Consider the following 24,095-nt stretch of genomic DNA (forward strand, 5'->3'; position numbering starts at 1 on the left):
CAGTCTATGACTACGCATCGCGTCCTGGATCCTACTATTATCCACTTCACTATTGATGGACGCCATGGTATCTTAGGAGCCAGACACATTGCAGAGGCCCTGCACATTCCATATGAGCCTGTGAGTCCAGCAGATTGCAGAGAGTGGGCTCATTTTTCTCAGAGCGATATGGTCCGTATATTCTCCAGGGGGACATCCACACGCTCATTTCTTTTTAGGAAGGAGCTTCCGCCTGGGATGTTTCTTTTGGATGTGCTACTGCGCTCCAACATATTTCCATTTCAGCATATGGTGCAGAGGAGAGGAGCTACACTAGAGGCCTTGTTTAGGATATCAGAGGGTTTTTACTTTGGCCCTCATCATTTGATTATGACCTCTCTTCTTTATTTTGAAGAGAAGGTCCATAGGAAGAAGCTACAGAGAGCATATGCCATTCCACTACTTTTTTCTAGGCTGCTCTGTCAGATATTAGAGCATTTGGGCTATCCTTCTGAGCCTCAGCTTGAGCTCTGACGCATTTTTTGAGAGATATTCACTCTCAACAAATGAAATCATATGACAGCTTATGTTGCACCTCTAGGAGCCCCAGCTAGGCCAGCACATCCAGAGATACCACAGGACGAGCAGCCACAGCAGGCACAGCAAGCTGAGATACCTGCGGAGATCATACCACTTGCCCCTGCAGCACCTTCTATAGTGCTCACGCCTGAGGCTACATCTTCTGCTCCTCCTACCACTCCTGAGACTCTACCAGTCGTACCAGCTACATCAGCGCCTCCTCCACCTGAGTTTACTATCACCATATCTACTTCAGTGTTCAGAAGCCTATGTCATACATTACAGACATTGACTACTACTCAGAGCGTTCTTGCCCAGTAGATGGCAGTCATACGTGCACATCAGGATTGACTTATTGCCATCCAGACCTAGCATACTGCCATCCTTAGGTAGATACAACAGCATTTGGGTATTTTGTCACCACCTGAGAGTGATATGCCTGGTCCATCAGAGCCTACAAATCCATCTTAGGAGGCTCTTCCAACAGAGCAGACTGTGCCCCATGAGGAGACTACTACAGTAGAGATCAAGACTCCGATCCAGAGCACTCAAACTACCACAGCCAAGCCATCATCTCTACACGATCCTCCCACCACTACCTAGTCATCTATCTACTTTTTTGTATTTACTTATTATAGTAGAACTCGTAATCCCATGTTTTTTATGTTTTATATACTAGGATTGGATGTATTACTTGTTCACAGTTCATATTGTACTTTCTTAAAGTAATGCATATACATCATTTTTTAGCATACTTGGCATACTATTATTTTATTTCCTCTACCCATATTTTTTTTTTTGTTTTTGAATCATGTTGTTTCTCCTAGACGACTCAGACTCCATGTCACTCAGGAGACATCACTTCCTCCCTCTATTTTCAATTGCTCTTGTCACATTGAGGGCAATGTTCAGCTTGGTTGGGAGGAAGGGAGTTGAGGAAGGAAGTTTTGCTATTAATGCTAAGTTATTTTGGTAATTTAGTTTTTTTTTTTGCTTAATTTTTAAATTTTTTTAAGTTTTTATTCTACTCTTCATGGTTATTAAGGAAAAATTCTCAAAATGAAATGGGAGAAATTGAATTTTTGTCTTTTTACTTGACTTAGAATTTGTATTATGCTTATTAAAGTTTATGAATTGTTGAAACTTCTATTGAATTCAACCTTATTTCTTCCACTTTAAGATATTCACACACTATGCACACTAGGTTCCGATTATAAGATGAAAAACTATTTCACCCCCTTGACTAAGGAAAATTTAGACTTAATACTTTTGACCTTATTTTAATAGTGTTAGGACACCTTATAAAAGGCAATGAGCCTTTGCAAAAAAGAAAGAAAGAAAAAAATATTTTACTTGCCTTGAAACCCGAGCAAGGTCTAAGGGGTATATGGTAAAAATCTTTAAAACCTGGTGCCCTAAGCCTTCATTGGTTGGGAGTCATCGACCTCAATGCTCGTTACAAGGGTGAATAGGTGGAGTTTAACATACTGTTGGTGCTTGGGTATTAAAATTCATTCTCAAAAGTCTGGGGTAAAATCCGAGGAATTAGTGGTTGAAAGATCCTTAAAGCTTGATGCCCTAACCTTAATTGGTTGGGAGTCATCGATGGACCCCCGTTACATGGACAATTTAGAAAACAATACCTTTAGCTTTGTATTCCTACAATGAAAAAAATTGTGAACCAAGAGGTGTTTTCTTAGCCTATTGAAGGTTGTCAATTTGCTAAGATTTGAAAAAGAACTAGGTTAGGGGGAGAGATTAGTTCAGCATACTATATTCTAAAACAAACAAGTAACACATATATTTTTGTGGAAGAGTTAGGATCGATCCTTTGGGAGTGGAAATTATTTTGAAGCTTAAATTTGCATAATGTCTTCTCTTCATGAATTGTTATTAGACAAGTTATTTGATAACTCTTGTTGAAGTTTGAGTTTTACATCTTTAATGTTCCATGTGAGAGTTTGATCATCATGCCACTTGAAATTTTTTGAAGTGATCAGCATGATGTTGTAAATTATAGTACTGTTTATTTTTATTTTTCTCTCATTCATTGCTAAGGGACTAGCAATATGTTGGTTGGATGGAGTGTTTACTACTCAAAAAGTGTTATTTTATAGTTTGTAATTAACTCTTTTAAACACTTTTGAGCAGTAGTTATTACCTTTTAACTCAATTGACATGTTAAGGACCCTTGCAATTGTTTCTAATCAAATTGTGTTAAGTTTTGGTGTTTTTGATAGCTTTTTTATAACCAAAGCAATCCAAGATTGAGGGAGAGCTCTATATAATCCATGGCAAAGCAAATAAAAGTTCATTTACATGAAGAATCCAAGCTTTAGAGCTTCGTACACTACAAGAAAAAAAGCCTTCGTTGACAGTTTTTCACTGTCAATGTAAGGTATATCTGTGAAGGTAGGTTATTGTTCATATATGTTATCTATGCCAGTGTCAAGAAAAGTTTAAAGGTAACTTGACATATACATATGTTAAGATTTTCTCCATTTTTACAAATGATGAAATCTTGTTAGTATGTGATATGTCAATGTTTCTTTCATATATGTTAAGGTTGGATTCAACTTATATCAAGATTACTTAATCTTATGTCAAGGTTAACTCACTCTTTTGTTAAGATTAGTCCTACAAATGTCAAGGTTACATATCATATATGTCATGATTAACCCCACATATATCAAGGCTTTTAGATACATATGTCAAGGTTAGATTTTATATATATCATAATTGACTTATATATGTCAATGTTTGGTATCACATGTCTTGGTGGGCACCATATATGTTAAGGATAGGTACCACATGTGTCATGATTGCTCCCATATATCTCAAATTTGAGTATAATGTATGTCAATGTAGGGAATAAGTACACCTGTCAAGGTTCCCCTTGAAAAATTTTAAAATTATTTTTTAATATGAAAAAGTGTACCTATTTCCATGTATAATCAATTTGATATTATTTAAGAATGATAATGACAATCAAATTATCATGATTTTACATACAATCAAAACATATTTAATATACATTTGATTATTAATTAAAGCACAAATCAATGAACTTGTTTAAAGTTGTCCCCAATTTCTCTATATAGAAGAAACTCATAATATACAACGAAATTAAAAACAAACTATAAGACAATATACATAAACTTAAATTAAGTTGCTCATGTATATATCTACAACCAAGTCTCTTGCCTCCATCTTGAAGCATTACTTTATAGGAAAGCCTTAAATTTCCAACACCCAAACTTCGAATCTGTAGCAAAAAATATAGAGCATATTAACAAATTAAAAAGAAAAATGTATAATGAGGAGCAATCAAATATCAAGCTTTATGAAGAATTTTAATAGCAAGCTAGCCACTACACCTTTATTAGACAATAATAGATTATTTCTTAATAACATAGGTAAACAAACCAACTCTCAAATATTAAAATATTGATATAGCAAAAACATGTGGAGGCTAAACCTAGGAGCAAAACCTAAAACAAAAATCATTTTAACCTAATGAAGTTATTGTTTTGATCCAACCTCAACCAAGATATTTAACTATTTAGATCATTATTATGATTTTTTAACCTAACACTTTCCCTGAAATGTCCAAGGTTTCCATCAAACTATACAAGTCAAAGATAGCAAATGTTGCATTCGGTTGCTTAGAAAGACCAAGAAAAAAATGACAACACAACCAGCTATAGTTTACCAAGCTCTACAAAAAGGTACATGAAAAAAAATAAAAATGACATCATATTGAATGAGGATAGGAACAATAAATGAACAAATTTAGCAAGAACTAAAACAACTCCAAATTTATGTAAATGCAAACTATACTTGGTTTCATCTAAAACTGCTCATTTAAGGTTTTTTTTTCAATTATTTTTCTATACAAAAAGAACTTATCCTTATAAAATCTGAGGAACCTTCAAGAACTTGTCTTTCCACATTTGGAGCTTGGAATTTGAGGACAATAAAGTGGTGTGTGCTGAAAGTGAGTGAAGCATGTTGAGTTGTGTGTGATGAGAGAGAAAATGTGGCTGATGTGGGCATGTTCATAGTGGCATCATGGCTGCAAGTGAACAAGTTGATCATCATAAAACCAAACAACCAAAATGATATCAAAGCAAAGAAAACAAAATCAAAAAATCAATTTCACACAAAGCCTTAATTCATGTGGTCTCCAAAGGCTTGAATTAGGTGATGAACATGAGAAGATTTTAAGAAAAACGATTTGAGATTCTAACAAAGATTAATAGAAACTAAATTGCTAACAATGCTAATGAATTCACAACCAAAGATAGGGAGAATCACTAACAAATTTCTACATGAAATCACAACTAAAAAGAGAACACATCATGATCCAATTTTCAACATGAATTCATAATTAAAAAGGGAAGCATATCTCAATCAGATTCAACAATCTATGTGGCCTCCAATATCCACACCTAATCATGGTAAAAATCTCATATTCAAAAGATGCAAAAGACTATGAAGAAAAAGATGAAACCACAAACTATAAAAAAAAAAAAAAAAAAAAGGTCCAGCAACTTACCTCAAAATCCTCTTCAAAGTTTAGTGATGTATCTCTTTAAAACCCGATGCATGCTGATGGTGTCTTCAATGGCTGATGCATGTTGATGGTATTTCAATGGCTGATGCGTGTTGCTTCAATAAGCAACCTGGTGGTCTCATTCTCTATGCAACTATGTGTGCCTTCTTCATCAGTTTGGCTAGTGTGTGTTCTCCAAAATTCAGCTGGTGGTGTTGTTCTTCACAAGCTTATGCAAATTCTCAAAATTCAGCAATCTAATGAGTGCTTGTGCTAGCAATCTGGTGGTCTCAAAATCTGATGGTGTGATCATGTGCTTGTTGAGTTTTGTCTCATAGCCATGCACTATCAACTTACCTCTCCACCATTAACAGTCACACACAATCAGCTTGCAACCCCACGAATCTCATGCTCTCAACCATTAACAACCATTCTGTGTTCAACTTTTCTTCCCAAATTTCTGGTTGTTCTCATAATTTTCCAAGCTGATCTGTGCCCTCAATTCTCCCATAATCTCTCTTCACTTAGCTCCATCTCTCCTTCCTTCAAGACCGAATTCAGTTTCACGCTTTGTCCACTAAAGAATTATGCCGTGTGATATTCTCCCTTGAAGAAAAATTCACTTCTCCCCATTTTTCCTCCCCAACTGTATTCAGTCTTCCCCAAAGTTCTAGAGACTTCCCTCTAAAAATTCTGATCACTTTCATTCCCTCCAAAATTCAAATATGTCCACTAATAGTCACCTCTCTAAAACCTTCTCATCCTATTCCCTCCAAGCCAAAACCATGCGCTAAATCCATGTGACTCTAGAACAATCTGCCACCTTCATTTTTTCCACAAACTGAGCACCAAACAGCCTCCATTCTAGAAAAATCTGATGCTCACAACAATCCCCACCGTGTGCACAATCAGCTCAGGCGTTCTCCAGGTTCTGATGCTCTCCACTTTACAAATTTTGATTTTGTCCACCGTGTGCACAACAATTCTAGAAAAATCGATGTGACTCTAGAACATTCTGCCACCTTCTTTTTTTCCACAAACTGAGCACCAAACAACCTCCATTCTAGAAAAATCCGATGCTCACAACAATCCCCACCATGTGCACAATCAGCTCAGGTGTTCTCCAGGTTCTGATGCTCACATGAATCCTCCTTAATAGCCCACTCTCATGCCCTCCTTCTAGTGAAATCCTCATATTTTCTCTCTCATCACAACCCACTTGCACAACTTGGAAAGGGTAATTATATATGTATCTCAAGGATCCCATGCATTTGGACATTTCTTTTAGGAATTAATTTAGTGGGAGTACAAAACCTATTTTTCCTTAAATTTGAAAACAAAAATATTCAACCTAAAGCTGCAATGTTCACGTGTCTGAAATAGTTGCTCAACATAGTCATGAAATATTAACATACAACGTTGCTTCCCATAATATGATAACAAAAATATGGACTAGTCATTTCACATTCAGTTCCCTGCAGGGTTAGTTAATTGGTCGCCTAGACTTGGCAGTAATATCATATAATTCTAGATAAAAAAAATACAATGATATTTTCTTTAAACTATATATGAGAATAGATAAGAACAACATAAAAAGCCAAATGTTTTTCTTTTACCTAAGCACCCTTAAGAAATGAGAAGACAACACTTCCTTTTATAGCATCCTTGACAACAAATTGCTTTAGCAGCCTTCCCTGATCAGGATCCATTATGGTTTCCCAAAGTTGTTCAGGCCTCATCTCCCCTAAACCTGGATTGCATCCACATAAATTAGAATGAAAGCCTCAAAACAATGATTTAATATCATCATATATAGACATGCAATTTCACATTCAGTTCCCTATAGGGTTGGTTAATATTCGTAGCCTAGACTTCGCCGTAACATCAAATACAATGATATTTCATTTAAGCTTGTTTTGAAAATAAATGCAATGATAAAATGACACTTGGAACCTATTTTAAACATGAGTGCATGCCTACATTGAATGCTAAGACAAGTTGGAGTGGGGATCTCCAGCTTAATTTGACACCAAAGAAAAGACCGAAAAATAAGAATCACCGAGTATATTAAAATCACATCTATAGACAATAATTAAAATAAATAAAATGATATTTCATTTACAAAATTGTTTGTTTGGTATATGTTTATCCTAACACTATGAAAACATATGGACATGTATTTTCCTATCCAACATATGCCATGTGCACAGTCATGTCAGCTCATATATATGCCTAGCTAATGAAGTCATTCGTGATTTGTGAAGACAAACATGTAGGCAATAAGAACAATTAAATTTTCCATCTGGCCTTTGAACCATTGAATGTTGTATGATGCAACCGGGGGTAAGGGACACTAAAGATATTTTAAGTTCTGCATCAGTACTATGACAATAATATACCTTTTTTCCCCTCTCAACCTGCTCATTTCAGCAAAGAGAGACCTGACAAGATGCTTATGAGTTATGTGGCTATCCAGGTAAATGATTTCTAAACCTATCAAAGCTGAAGGCTATTCTTAGCCTACACCAACATATTTCTATGATCAAATTTCTACAACAGTCTTGAATAACTTTACATTTGTTCATAGTCAGGCACACTTGATGATAAAGGGAAAAAAACATCATTGGAACAACCAGAAAGTTCTCCATAACATAGGATCTGATGGGTAAATTAATAAATAAATATGGTGGCAACAACTTTGTTATGCGAGTGAGCAAGTCAATATGCCAACATGAAAACATAGACTATATTCTATAAGCCTACAACATGCATGGGTTGGAAGTCAACCTAGACTTTTCTCTGCTGCTTGTGGATCAACATAATATGATTCTCAAAATCAAAACAAAGACAAAAGACTATATACAACAGTTGACCTAATGAATGATTAGTTTACAGAGTGTATTGTGCCATCCATATGAATAAAAAATTCACTACAACATAAGGACAAAGAAATATCACAAGTATCTCTATGATTTACCAAAATCAATGCAAGGGCTTTATGCATACTCCAGTCAGAAATTTAGCAACATACTGCACAAGGATATGACTGAAATCTTCATGAGTCAGACATTTCTGAAGGCAATCACAACCATGCCTTCCACCTCAGCTGTTTTGGAGACAATTTTAGATAATTTTCAGAAGACACCAACCAAAATAAACAAGGAGCTTAGTTGTGAAACCCTTCTATATATCATTTTTATTAATCATTCTGGCATGAAGAAAAAAAATGATAACAAGCCATATCATTTTCCTTCACTTTCTTGGAAACCAATCAGAAATCAAGAACACACTGTACTTCATTCCTACTTCATGAAAACCAAACAGACACTGAGAAAAAGAAAGAAAACACAGTGCATATTAAACCTAGATCACTTTCTTGGAAACCAAACAAAGCAGAAGAGGAAAGATAAAAACGTACGTTTGAAAATGAGAAACCAAAGTACCAAACAAAAATCAAGAACCTACTTTACTTCACTCCTGTTTCTTGTAAACTAAAGATAAACCAAGAAAAAGAAAAACCCAAACATAAACCAAGAAAAGGAAAGAAACTACTATCCAGATTACACCTAGACCTTTGATTCAATGATGTTCTACATTACCAAAAGAGGAAAATAGATTATTAGAATTTAACTAACAAGAACAAATATAAAAAATGAAATATTACCATTTCCACACCTTCATTTAATCGATTGAAAGAGGCAAAGACTTCAAAGCCACAAAATTAAGTGTCTATGGAAGAAGAACCCATTTGATTTGAAACCTAACAAGCATGTATTTATCAGTATTTTTACCTATTTTTTGAGAAATTTCCCGATATTTCCTACTAGTCCAGCTCGCACACAGGATACAAAATCTGTCCAATTTTTTTTTTTTTTTTTTAAAAAAAAAACATAAGATGCTATTTGGTTATCTGATCATGATTTGCAAGCAAAGGTTGTGTTTTACAACCTAGCTCAAAAATCGTGGATTTAGGGTTCGTGAATTTTAAATCAAATGGCACAAAAGCAAAGAGACCCCCAGGACAGATCCAGAAAACACAGGGAGCAAAAAAAAAAACAATTTTTTTGGTTTTCTTTGGGGGTTTTGCATGGATTTTCTCGAAAATCAAACAAGGATGAATTTTCCCAAAAATCGAATGGGGGATGGATTCTCTTGGGAATCAAACGGGGGTTTTTCAAAGAGAAAACACAAGAAGAAAAAAAAAACAATTTATTTGGTTTTCCTTGGGGGTTTTGCATGGATTTTCTCGGAAATCAAACGAGAATGAATTTTCCTGGAAATCGAATGGGGGATGGATTTTCCTAGGAATCAAACGGGGGTTTTGCAAAGAGAAAACATAGGAAGCAAAAAAAAAGCAATTTTTTTGGTTTCCTTAGGGGTTTTGCATGGATTTTCTCATAAATCAAACGAGGATGAATTTTCTCGGAAATCGAATGGGGGATGGATTTTCTTGGGAATCAAACGAGGATTGAAAAAAAAAAAAAACAATAATAACATGATTAGATTAGTACCTGCGAGGATTGAGAATCACAGAGAAAAATAGGGTGGATTCTCTCGTCTGGAGGGCAACTTCAGAAAAGGGCTTCTTGATGCCCGAGGCCCCAAATGAGAGAAGCAGGTGGCCCTTTTGCTTTTTAGATTTAGTAGAGATTAAAAAAATAAAAAACAAATCATGTGAACAATTTTCCTCTCTTTATATAAATAATTATTAATTACTTCTTTATTTTGATTATATCATGGATTGAAATTTTAGTTTTTATGAACGATATTTTATGAATTAAAATTAATTTGATAAAATAAATTATTAATAATTTTAATTATTTAAATAAATTAATGTTAATAGAAAAGATTGTTACCACATATTTTAATAAAATTTTAGAAATTAAATCTCAAATAAATTATTTTATATAAATTAATTTAATTTTTCATTTAAAATGTAATAAAATGTGTTTTAATAAAAATATTTTAAATTTTTTTGAATAAATATTGTTTTCAACAAGATGAACTCCCTTCATCTAGAAATATAATAGAATCACATCAATCTTCATTTTGATAATAAGACTATTGCAATGTCATATGTATTATATTTATGTATAAATTATTTTTATTCAATAAAATCAAATATTTCTTAATTCAATTCTAACTTTATACACTTCCAAAATTCATATTTATTATTCTTAAAATTCAAATATCAAATCTATCGATATATCTCTGTCTATCGATGTTTTTATTTTTTATCATATTTATGTCAATTATATTTACAAAATAACTTTAAAATATGAATTCTTACTTATTTTATCATTTTTTGGAGTTTTTCCAAGCATTCCTATAAATTTTAAATAATTTTCGCTCCACCAATATTTGTGAAAAAATATGCATCGGCATTTTTTCGATATTTCTAATATATCTGTAAAATCAAAGTACCAATATATTCGTAATTATCGATATTTTCATCCTTGGTTTAGAGCAAAAAGTTTCAAACCCTAAGCTCTCAAAATGAATATTAGGTTTTGAGAAAATAAGGAGTGTTCTTTGTAAATACCACAAGGAACTTTGACAAGTAATTATAACATGATATCTTGACTTATAATCCATAGGTCATTTAAGATCATTTTACTAGAATTAAAATGGCATATATGTTTAAAATCATACCTTGACTTTTGATTTTATGTCAAGCTAGCCACATGATATAAGTACCTTGACATATGAACATTCTAACTATACATTGACTTATAAATTATCTGTCAAGATTCTATTATATAAGTCATCAAAGAATTCAACAAAATTTTACATATGTCATTATTGGTTTAAACAAATTGTATATGTCATAGTTGTTCATTTAAATAGGCAATATTAACACATATCACCTTAAGTCAAGATAATATATGTCAACAATGACCTTTTTTCTTGTAGTGCGTAGTCCTTTGCCAAAGCCAAATCAAGAATGCAAGGAGGAAAAACAGAGAGACGAATCTAACATGAAGAAATTAAAGAGGAGAGCAGCTTCAAGACAAATTTAGAGCACTTCTTAGAGTCCATTTTATACACACAATATATCGTTTCGAAGCTCGGGAAGTTAGAAGTCCATCACTTCAAACGGTGTGCAAATCGGAGCTGAAATAAAGAAGTTATGGCCATTGAAAGATAACCGCACCAAGCTAAAAGACGATTTCGCAAGTTGCGAAATCACAAATTCAACTTGCGAAATCAAAGTCCAACTTGCGAAATGGACACTTTCAACTTGCGAAATTTTCGCAAGTCATGTTTCAACTTGTGAAATCCACCTGTGTGATCCCAGATATTTGTGACCGACTCTGTTATATTTTTTTTCTTCAGATATTTGTTGTTTAAATCCCTATTTTCTCCTTGTAATCCACCAATCATAGGATTTCTTAGTTAGGAAGTAAGAAGGAAGTGTGAATAACATTTCTATATAATCTATTGTAATTTTCTTTTAAAGATATCTCAGGAGTTTTTTCTCAGAGACCAACTTTTGTATAGTTTTGAAGAAAGTAATACACAGAGCTTTGCTCTGCCTTACCTACTCATTTTGATTGTATTTTTCTCACTAGCCAAACAAACTCTGAGGATGTTTTCCCAGAGGATGAGTGGCTAGGCTTTTTGTTTCTTGGAGTAAAGGAAGCTGGATAAGGTTCCGAATGCAAAAATTGGAAGTTTTGTTGCTTCAGTTTTTAATGAAGAGAAAGTGTGACCTGTTAATGGTTTTTATCTTTTTAGTTAACTTAAAATGCCTTAAAATCACTTGGGCCAACACTTGGTAAGGCAAGTGAACTCCGTCCATTGAGTTACACTAGTTTATCTCTTGCAAGCCTTTGGGAGGTGGTTTAAAGGTAGGATTTTCTAGAATAGCCAACACTTGGTAAGCTTTTGGACTCTAAGGAGACATCCATTAGTTATGTTTTGCGAGCTTTTAACGGGTAATCCAAGGTTAAGGATCACTTTGAATGGCCAATACAAGGTGAGAGGTATGAACCATTGCAAGATGATTCAGTGACAGGGAATTAGTGTTTGAATCCATTAAGGGAAAGCATTTGTACCACACCGGTTCGGGAAATAACTCTATGTTAAATCCCCAATACGAGGAAAAAATTCAAGTGATCGGAATTCTCTTTTTGTATAAGGAACCTGAGCCTAGTGATCTAAAAACTCCAAGAAACACTTTTCTTTGTAAGTAATTTCCATTACTTTATTATTGGTTTCACTTAAAAACCAACCTTTCCAAACATCTTTATGTTCTTTTTTAAAGCTAACCTTGAAAAGAAAAAACACCAATTCAGTTTTGAACTAATATCAGTTGTAATTTGAAAACCCATCCCAATGAACGATCCTAGAGCCACTATGCTATGCTAGCTAATGCTACCCTAGTACATGGTGAAATAGGTTTATAAATTTTGTTGATTACTCTCGTCTGAGGACCGAAATCAAGGCACACCAATTGATTAAACACCAATCAACAGGACATACACCAGCTGGGCACAAATCAGATGGTTTCTAGAATCGTTCGATCGATAGCTTGAAACAAATAATTTTTCACCTTCAAGTCTTTCAGCTTCATCTCATCAAGCTTTTTCTGTTGTACCTCTGTTAATACTGCTCCGCTTTCTGGCTCAACATAACCAGTCTCCACAAGACTCCAATACTCCTTAGATCTTAAAAAAATTTCCATCCACATGCTCCAATGATCGTAATGACCATCAAATCGAGAAATAGTAGGTTGCACAAAATTCCCTTCAGTTGTCATCTCTCTTGCTGCTGCAAATTACAAAAGCTGCTGCTTTGAACCTGGCTCTAATACCAGAATGTTGTGAATTAAAACTGAATGAAAGAAAACTGGGAAAAATCCACATCTATTGATCAACAACCTTAGCTAATAAAATAGCCTTACAATAACTAATTGATAAGAAAAACAACCCACGTTTTACACTAACAAATAACGTGGTAAAGAGTAGAGAATAAGTTAAAGCTGAAAACTACCTACTTATAAAACTACCTTGCTTAATAGGGATTATTAAAACAAAAAAAAAACAATCAGAAAACTTAAATCTTGACACACTCCCTTAAACTAACTGCTAACAACAATTAGTTTACATCTGGAACTTCACGAACACCCATCAACTCTCTCAACTTCAGAAACATGTTAAGCTTGAGAGGCTTAGTCATCACGTCTGCAATCTGATCTTGTGTACCACAATGAACTAATTCCACTACTTCTTCTTTAGTAAGATCACGCAGAAAATGAAAGCGAACATCTATGTGTTTGCTTCGTCCATGCATCACTGGATTCTTTGATAATTTAATTGTTGAACTATTGTCACTGATTCGACTCATGGTAGCTTAGCTTTAAAGGCGTATCAACAAAATTTATACCTTGAATACTATTACTAAAGTAGCCAAGCTACTATAGCATAGTGGTTCTAGGATCGTTCACTGGGAAGGATTTTCGCAAACACAAGTGATATTCAAATTAGGAAAATAGGTGATTTTCTTATGGATGTTAGCTTTAAAAGAAGATGCAAATGTTTTAGAAAGATTTAAACTAATCTAAACTAACATTAAAGACTAAAATGAAAGGGTGTAAAAACAATTTTCTCAAAGATAGGATAGCTATGCTCTGGTTCTTATGCAAATTGGAAATCTCAGGATAGGCTCCTCGCGTTGGGGTTGCAACTATGGTGATGCTTGCTTCCCGAACCGGTATGGATTTAGCAAATCAAGTTTTAATCCTTTAAAATGGCAAAACAAATGGTAGTGAATTTCATCAATGGTTATTCACCTTAGACTTCCTTTGAATGGCTCGTAAGAGATAACTAGTAGTCTAAAGCTAAAAGCTTACCAAATATTGGCAACTCAAAGTCATTCCAGGTGATAAACTCACCTTTCAATGGCCATTGAAATTGGTTCTAATGGATTAATGCAAAACTTGGAATTGAAAACCTCACCTTCCAATAGCTCGTAGGAGATAACTAATGGATAGAAATCCAAAAGCTTATCAAGTATTGGCCGTTGAAAGTTGTCAAAAGGAAATAAAAACCAAACTTTGCATTAATGAACCATTAATGAAAAAACGACTACCTTACTTTCCGGGTGCGAGAAATTTCCATGGGATTGCATCCAAGCCATCACATAACATCCATACTTTGAGAAACTAAAAGTTTTAGCCAATCATCCTTTGAGGAAAAACCCTCAGAGGCTGTTTGGCTACTAAGAAAATAGAAACGGGAGAGCTCTGTAAATATTCTATATCTATATATCAATATATCAATATTTCAATATATCAATAATTTGTTACAACGGATGCAAGGGGATATAAATAGAGAAGTTTTTCCAACCTTCCTAGCTAAGAAATCTTATGATTGGTGGATTACAAGGAGAAGAATGGAAATTTATACAAAAATATCTAAAAGAAAAGATCTCGTGTGGAGTCGGCAGAAACAGGGGAAAATTCGCACGTTGGAGTTCCAATTTCGCACTTTGGTTTGAGGTGTGCGAAATTCCCACACTTTGGACTGAGGAATTCGCACCTTGATTTCCATCGTGCGAAATTATCCCTCAGCTTGATGCAGTTGTCTTCCGAAGGCCATATCTTCCTCATTTCAACTCCAAATCGTACACGGTTTGAAGCGTTGGATTCTTGACTTCCTGAGCTTTGAAATGGTATATAGCATGTAGAAAATGGACTTCGGGAAGTGCTCCAAAAGTGCCAAAGAAGACTGCAGCTGCTGTCCTCTGTTTTCCTCTTTGCTTCTTTTAGCTTCTCTTTGCTTCTCTTTGCTTTTCTCCTTTTGTTGGCTTGCTTTGGTGTAGCTAAAAGCTTGCTTTAACTTGTCCAAGTAGTTCCTCCATCATTTGGCATGCTTGAATTGATTCATAAGCTGATATAAACATGTAAACTTGCCACAAAATGGTTAAAACCAATTACTAAGGACCTTAATGAATTAATTGGGTTAAATGAATATGATTACTACACAAAGGTACTTAAAACCATTATAATTAGGTATACAAAATAGCACTTTTTGGTAGTAATCACACCCCCCAACCGACTCATTGCTAGTCCCTTAGCAATGGAGGAGATAAAAACTAAGTAAACTATAATAATATACATAAAAGGGATCATGCAAATCACTCCAAAAAATGATATGAGTGGCATGATGGACATCCATGGATCAAACTCTCACATGGCACATGTAAGAAATAAAACTCAAACTTCAATAGGAGCTATCAAATAATTTTGTCTAGTCACAATTCATAAAGAGTAGGCATTATGCAAATTTAAGCTTCAAAATAATTTCCACTCCCAAAGGTCCAATCCTTACTCTTCCACAAAAATCTATGTGTTATATATTAGTTTCCGGATATAGCATGTCAAACTAATCTCTCCCCTCAACCTAGTTCTTTTCAAAGCTTAGCAAACTAATCAACCTCCAATAGGCTAAGAACGCACCTCTTTTCTTTCACAATTTTTTTTTCATGTAGGAGTGCAAAGCTTAAAGGCATTCTTTTCTAAATTGTCCATGTAACGGGGGTCCATCGATGACTCCCAACCAATCAAGGTTTAGGGCATCAAGCTTTAAGGATTTTTCAACCACTAACTCTTTGGATTTCACCCCGGACTTTTGAAAATGAATTTTTAATACCTAAGCACCTACAATATGTTAAACTCCACCTATTCACCCATGTAACGAGCATTGAGGTCGGTAACTCCCAACCATTGAAGGCTTAGGGCACCAGGTTTTAAAGATTTTCACCATATACCCCTCAGACCTTGCTCGGGTTTCAAGGCAAGTAAAACATTTTTCTTTTTCTTTCTTTTTCCAAAGGCTCATTGACCTTTTATAAGGTGTCTCAACACTATTAAATGAGGTCAAAGGTACCAAGTCTAAATTTTCCTAAGTCAAGGGGGAAAAAGTTTTTCATCTTATAATCGGAACCTATTGTGCACGGTGTGTGATAAGCTTAAAGTGGAAGAACTAAGGTTGAATTCAATAGAAGTTTCAACAATTCATCAACTTTAGTAAGCATAATACAAAATCTAAGTCAAGTAAAAAGATAAAAATTCAATTTCTCCCATTTCATTTTGAAATTTTTTCCTTAATAACCATGGAGAGTAGAATAAAAACTTAAAAAATTTTAAAATTAAGCAAAAAACAACTAAATTACCAAAATAACTTAGCATTAATAACAAAAACTTCCTTCCTCAACTCTCCCCCCAACCAAGCTGAACATTGTCTTCAATGTGACAAAAGCGATTGAAAAATAGGGAGGAAGTGGTACCTCCTGAGTGACATGGAGTCTGAGTCATATAGGAGAAACCACATGTTTCAAAAAAAAAAAAAAAAAAAAAAAAAGATTCAGTGAGTAGAGGAAATAGAAAAATGCCAAGTTTAATACAAAATTGATGTCTATATATTAATCTGAGAAAATAGAATATAATATATGATCATGCAATGCATCCAATCCCAGAATATAAAACATCAAAACATGGAATTATCTATACTAATATAATAAGTAAATACAAAAATTAAAGAGATGAGCAAGTAGTAGAAGGGTCCTGTGGAGATATGGTGGCCTTCTAAATGGGTTGGGTCAGGACATTGACCTCTGCTCTGGTAGTCTCCTTAGGTGGCATAGTCTCCTCTACTGGAGCTCTCAGTTGGAGCTATATGAGCTTTGATGGTTTTAGGAGGTAAGAAATGGAATGAGAGGCTTGGTGTGTGATCCCAGGGTGCATGGGGGTGTTCTCTCCTCTAATGCATGTTCTTGAGGCTTCAAATAGAGAGGGAGGGGCGGAATTTGGATGGTCACACGTTTAAAAACTCTTTTTGGAAGTCAAAATGACTTTTAGGAATGAAAAACAGAGTCTTGGGTGTTTAAAAATGGGTTTAAAAGATAGTTGGTCATTTTCGCACTTTTAAAAAAAATTTCGCACCTTGGAAAGGATTTTTCGCACTTTGGATTTCAAGGTGCGAAATTTTCGCACCTTTGTGCAGTCTGTCTTCAAATGACCATAACTTCTTCGTTTCAAATCCAAATCACGTACCGTTTGAAGCATTGGATTCCTGACTTCCCAATATTTAAAATGATATGTGGAATGCATAATTTGAGCCTCAGGAAGTGCTTCAAAAACGTGTCTAACTGTAGCAAAATTTGGTGCGGCTGCAACATTTCCATTTCAGCTTTGCATAGTCGTCTTCAAACGGCCATAACTTCTTCGTTTCAAATCCAAATCATGTACCGTTTGAAGCTCTAGATTCCTGACTTCCCGAGCTTTGAAATGGTATATATCATGTAGAAAATGGACTTCAGGAAGTGCTCCAAAAGTGTGTCCAACAGTAGCGAAATTTTCGCACCTTAAAATGAGAATTTCGCACCTTGAATCGAGTTTCGCACTCAATTTCGCACTGTGCGAAATTTTCGCACCTTGTTTCACACCGTGCGAAAATGGGCTTGAGGTGTACAAAATGCCACTCGTGTTCCAGGAAGTGTTTCGCACGGTGCGAAAATTTTCGCACCTTGAATAGTGGTGTGCGAAACTGATGTTTGGAGAATTCGCACCTTGGACTGAGAATTTCGCACCTTGGAATGAATTTCGCACCTTGGAATGAATTTCGCACCTTGAATAGTGGTGTGCGAAATTTTCGCACCTTGATTCGCACCGTGCGAAATTTGGCTTGAGGTGTGCGAAATACCACTCGTGTGCCAGGAGGTGGTTTCGCACGGTGCGAAAATTTTCGCACCTTGGATTGAGGTGTGCGAAATTCCCGCTCAGCTCGATCCAATTTTCTTGCAATGACCATAACTTTTTCATTTCAACTCCGATTTGGACATCGTTTGAAGCTTTGGACTCCTGACTTCCTGAGCTTCGAAACGGTATATAGTATGTATAAAATGGACTTGAGGAAGTGCTCCAAAATATGTCCCAAAGTGGCAATAGAACCAATGGCCAGAATTCTCTCTTCTCTTCCTTTTCTTTCATCATTTGACGGTACACCCAATTTTTTTGCAGTCCCTCCTACAATGATCATCCAAAAAACTTATGTTAAATCAAAAATAATTAAAATTAAAGCAGTGAAAACAAAATTAAAACAAGTAATAAAGCAAAAAAATATGGACTAGCTAGTCTTTAGAAAGACTAAGTCCATAAAAAAAAATGTTGTCCTGTTTCAGCTTGCCCGGATCCCATATGAAGTTAGCATCCTTCATTAGAGATTTGCATTGTATGATGGCAATGGAAACAATTCCCTTTCTCTTTCCTTTAATTTCCTCCGACTTCTTTTTCTCTGTTTCATTCTCTGTTTCATGCGATTGTTTGGATGTGGCCAAATCAACCTCTTTACCACTCAAAGTGATAACCATTTTAACTTCCTTCACCATTGAAGATTCTCCCTTTTTAGCCTCCACTTCATGGATGCCCTTGGAATTTTGTTAAGGTTGAGAAGGAAAGTTTCCTTTTTCTTGCACTGTGTTGAGGTTGGCAAACCTTGAGATTGAATCTTGGAGATTATCTATCTTCTGAGATAGATCATTTTGCACTTCATCCATCCTTTTGTTCAATGAACTCTCTACACTGTCAATTCTTTGACTGAGATGAGCATTGATGGATTTTTGAGCTCCAACAAAGTCTCCCACGACCTTGCTAAGATTCACCATAGCTTGCTCAAGGTTCGAGGCTTGCTGAGTTGCTTGAACATGTTGCTTGTACTGAGGTGGTTGTGGTTTCCAAGAGAAATTTGGATGGTCCCTCCAATTGGAATTGTAGGTGTTGCAATCACCAAACATTTCCCTCACCACTGGAATGATAGGACACTCTTCCACCAAGTGCTCATAACTCATGAAGTTCATGGCTTCCTCTATTATCTCGTATTCAATATGGCATGCACAACTAGCAATTTGTGAAAAAACAGAGAAAACAAAAGAAAAACAATTCTAAAAAAATTAAGACTAACTAAAACTAGCTGAAAGGTAAACTAAAACATAAATAAAGAAAAAGAACAATTAAAAAGAGTTAGTAAAAGAAAAGAAAAATCACCAAACTTGTGATGAAGATCACAAGTTACCCTTAATGGTTGCTTCACTGTGCTTGTGGCACCTTCCCCGGCAACGGCGCCATTTGATTCGACTCATGGTAGCTTAGCTTTAAAGGCGTATCAACAAAATTTATACCTTGAATACTATTACTAAAGTAGCCAAGCTACTATAGCATAGTGGTTCTAGGATCGTTCACTGGGAAGGGTTTTCGCAAACACAAGTGATATTCAAATTAGGAAAATAGGTGATTTTCTTATGGATGTTAGCTTTAAAAGAAGATGCAAATGTTTTAGAAAGATTTAAACTAATCTAAACTAACATTAAAGACTAAAATGAAAGGGTGTAAAAACAATTTTCTCAAAGATAGGATAGCTATGCTCTGGTTCTTATGCAAATTGGAAATCTCAGGATAGGCTCCTCGCGTTGGGGTTGCAACTATGGTGATGCTTGCTTCCCGAACCGGTATGGATTTAGCAAATCAAGTTTTAATCCTTTAAAATGGCAAAACAAATGGTAGTGAATTTCATCAATGGTTATTCACCTTAGACTTCCTTTGAATGGCTCGTAAGAGATAACTAGTAGTCTAAAGCTAAAAGCTTACCAAATATTGGCAACTCAAAGTCATTCCAGGTGATAAACTCACCTTTCAATGGCCATTGAAATTGGTTCTAATGGATTAATGCAAAACTTGGAATTGAAAACCTCACCTTCCAATAGCTCGTAGGAGATAACTAATGGATAGAAATCCAAAAGCTTATCAAGTATTGGCCGTTGGAAGTTGTCAAAAGGAAATAAAAACCAAACTTTGCATTAATGAACCATTAATGAAAAAACGACTACCTTACTTTCCGGGTGCGAGAAATTTCCATGGGATTGCATCCAAGCCATCACATAACATCCATACTTTGAGAAACTAAAAGTTTTAGCCAATCATCCTTTGAGAAAAAACCCTCAGAGGCTGCTTGGCTACTAAGAAAATAGAAACAGGAGAGCTCTGTAAATATTCTATATCTATATATCAATATATCAATATATCAATAATTTTTTACAACGGATGCAAGGGGATATAAATAGAGAAGTTTTTCCAACCTTCCTAGCTAAGAAATCTTATGATTGGTGGATTACAAGGAGAAGAATGGAAATTTATACAAAAATATCTAAAAGAAAAGATCTCGTGTGGAGTCGGCAGAAACAGGGGAAAATTCGCACGTTGGAGTTCCAATTTCGCACTTTGGTTTGAGGTGTGCGAAATTCCCACACTTTGGACTGAGGAATTCGCACCTTGATTTCCATCGTGCGAAATTATCCCTCAGCTTGATGCAGTTGTCTTCCGAAGGCCATATCTTCCTCATTTCAACTCCAAATCGTACACGGTTTGAAGCGTTGGATTCTTGACTTCCTGAGCTTTGAAATGGTATATAGCATGTAGAAAATGGACTTCGGGAAGTGCTCCAAAAGTGCCAAAGAAGACTGCAGCTGCTGTCCTCTGTTTTCCTCTTTGCTTCTTTTAGCTTCTCTTTGCTTCTCTTTGCTTTTCTCCTTTTGTTGGCTTGCTTTGGTGTAGCTAAAAGCTTGATTTAACTTGTCCAAGTAGTTCCTCCATCATTTGGCATGCTTGAATTGATTCATAAGCTGATATAAACATGTAAACTTGCCACAAAATGGTTAAAACCAATTACTAAGGACCTTAATGAATTAATTGGGTTAAATGAATATGATTACTACACAAAGGTACTTAAAACCATTATAATTAGGTCTACAAAATAGCACTTTTTGGTAGTAATCAGTCACAAAACACAATAGTACAATTACCTTGTGTATGACCGAGCTTCTCCAAGATTCTTCTCATCCAAACAGGTTGACATGCACAGGATGTTGCGGCTATGAATTCAGCTTCAATTATGGAGAGTGAAACAACAGGCTGCTTTTTAGAGGACCAAGACACAGCTCCGGAACTCAACATGAATACATACCCTGATGTGCTTTTCCTATCCTCCAAATCACCGACATAGTCACTATTAGTAAAGACAACCAATTTATCATTCCCTCCCTTCTTGTAGAAGATCCCAAGATTTGTTGTGCCTCTCAAATATCCAAACACCCTCTTTGCAGTCTGTAAGTGAAGCTCAGTTGGTTGCCCCATGTATCTACTAACATTAAGTCAGGTCGAGTTACTGTTAGATACATGAGACTCCCTACCATTTGCTTGAAGAATGTTGCATCAACCTTGACTCCATTTTCGTCTTTGAAGACTTTAAAACTTGTAACAATCGGACTATGGATAGAATTGCTCTCCTCCATCCCAAATCTTTTCAACACATCTAAGGCATATTTCTTTTTACTGATGTAAATGCCATCAGTCTTCTGCAACACTTCAAATCCAAGAAAATACCTTATCTTTCCCAAATCAGTCATATCGAACTCACGCATCATAGAGCTCTTGAACTCATAAAACATTGATTCATCATTTCCAGTAAAAATGAGGTCATCAACATACAAACTCAAAATTAAAATTTTACCTCCTTTGATTGTTTTGACGAATAAGGTATGCTCATTGTGGCACCTCTCAAATCCTTCATTCACAAAGTGTGCTTCTATACGACTAAACCAAGCTCGTGGAGCTTGTTTGAGTCCGTATAAGGCTTTCTTCAGTTTGTACACCTTGTGCGGATTGTCCTTTTGCTCATAGCCTCTTGGTTGCTCAACAAACACCTCTTCACTTAGCTCTCCATGAAGAAAGGCTAATTTCACATCTAGTTGGTAAATTGTCCAATTCCTTTGAGCTGCAAGAGCAATAATCATTCGATCTGTATCCATCCTTGCCACCGACGCAAAAACCTCTGTGTAATCAACCCCATGTTGTTGGCAGATCGGAGGGTTGGCCATGTCCATCAACTCCCCTTGTGTTTGTCGTGGGCGCTTGGGTGAATGCACTATAAGGCTAGGGTATGCGTCTTTCCTAACAACAATTGCTTTTAGGAGAGTTGGTAGCGCCTGAGGTCCTCCAAGTGGTATCAGAGCCAAGGTCACAGGTTCGAACCCCAGGGGTGTCGCTGGGGAGGGGGGGGAGAGAGAGAGAGAGATTGTTGGCAAATCAGAGGGTTAGCCATGTCCATCAACTTGTTGGCAGATCGAAGGGTTGGTCATGTCCATCAACTTCCCTTGTGTTCGCCGTGGGCGCTTGGGTGAATGCACTGTAAGGCTAGGGTATGTGCCTTTCCTAACAGCAATTGCTTTTAGGCGAGTTGGTAGCGCCTGAGGTCCTATATAGAGGTTGAGAAGGGATTGCCTTGATTCTGAGTGCTGCGTGGGTACCTTCATGGCCAGCCACTTTGATAGACACTATTGTAGCAAGTGCGATCTTGCCTATGTTTACCAGCAGGAAGGATGGAGGGTGTGGGTCTTGTGATTTCAAGGAAGTTTGGATTCTCATATGGCACGAGCAAAGGAGATGGGATAAAGCTCTCGTTCCTGCCAGCATCCTTCTATCTTTGGGTTTCATTCTCTCTATCTTTGACATCATTTAGCATGGCCACCTTTTGCATGGCCACCTTTGGGCCACGTGTCACTCTCCAAATTCCATCTTTCGATTTTAAAAATAATCCCCTAATCCATTTTTGCAAATAGTTTTCCAATTTTTAGTTCTTCCAATAATCTTCATTCTTCATACGCTTATCCCTCCTTAGAATTTTAGGTCAGCAAAATCCTATTTTTCACGTTTGTCTATTTAATTATTATTATTTTCATTATTATTATTATTATTATTTTATTTATTTATTTATTCATTCCTTTTTTAAAAAAATAAAAAAATAAAATTCCATTTTTCAACAATTCCACAAAATTCTGATCTCCAAATTTAATTTCCAATTTCCAAAATTCCAATTTTCGCAATTACTTATCTAATCATTATTATTTCCATTATTACTATCATTCCGTTTATTTGTTTATTCACTTATTCATTTATTTAAAATTCTTTCTCCAAATGATTCTTCAAATTTCCAATTTCTAAACTCAATTTTAGAATTTAGACTGAATTACCACGAGGTAATGGCTAATGAGTGCTTTTCTTTTTTAACTTTTGATAGTTATAAATATGATACATAGCAGGGAGTTTTGAAAAAAATACCATAATTAAAAATACATAGCAGAGTTGGTGAGTAATAACTGATTGCTTAAAGAAAATAAAAGCTAACAGGTAGAGTAGGTGAGTAATAACTGATTGCTTAATGAAAATGAAAGCAATCAGTATATCAATTTTTCCATTAGCTCGAGACTTTAAATTTGTGTAGACGTTGTCGGCATACACAGACAATAAAAGGTTTTGACAATAAACCACAAACGAATGGTAGTAGTTTGATAATAAAAGGTTGCAACCTCTCATTTTCACTCACTTCTCATTTTGTCTGCTTACATGCTGCCCACCCTCAGGCTAGGTTTGGTCGTGGGAAATTAAATTTTGAGGAAAAATATAAGTGAAAGGAAATGGAGAAAAAAAAATAGGATGAAGAAAATGAAAAAAAAAAAGTTTGAAGTTAATAAATTATTTTTTATATTATATAGAGATTAAATAATTTGAATATAAATAAATTTTTAATTGATTTTAATTATATTTTATTTTTTATATATTTTTATAATGAAATTAAATATAAAAACTATTTTTTTAATATTTTTTTCTTTCTTTAATATTTTGTGAATCAAATATAACTTTAATATTTGGTGAAAAAGTATGCCTTTTAATAAAACAAAATACCTTAGAAAAAAACCCTCAATCAACTGCTACTCTACTATCTTAATTTAATATTTTAAAATTTTCTTTTAAAATTACAATTGTAAACTAAAATTTTAATTTTTTTAATGTTAAAAATGGACTTATAAACATTGGCACAAAATGAAATCTAAGGATTCTTTTGAATCCACTGCACATACAAATTTCATA

General features: G+C 35.1%; 1 long non-coding RNA gene across 2 annotated transcripts; it reads right to left on the reverse strand.

Moving 5' to 3' along the window:
- Nucleotides 1-3,580: 3,580 nt before the first annotated feature.
- Nucleotides 3,581-9,751, reverse strand: LOC100853334 (uncharacterized). 2 transcript variants are annotated; one of them, XR_009467959.1, is made up of 3 exons: nucleotides 9,625-9,751; nucleotides 5,117-8,966; nucleotides 3,581-3,823 (listed from the first exon to the last, which is right to left on the reverse strand). It is a non-coding gene; the product is annotated as an uncharacterized LOC100853334 (long non-coding RNA). The 2 variants fall into 2 exon arrangements; XR_784947.3 differs by having other exon boundaries at nucleotides 5,117-8,415; nucleotides 9,625-9,750.
- Between the last annotated feature and the right edge of the window lie 14,344 nt (nucleotides 9,752-24,095).

This window comes from Vitis vinifera, chromosome 16 (assembly GCF_030704535.1).
Source record: "Vitis vinifera cultivar Pinot Noir 40024 chromosome 16, ASM3070453v1".
In the NCBI taxonomy this organism is placed as follows: Eukaryota; Viridiplantae; Streptophyta; class Magnoliopsida; order Vitales; family Vitaceae; genus Vitis; species Vitis vinifera.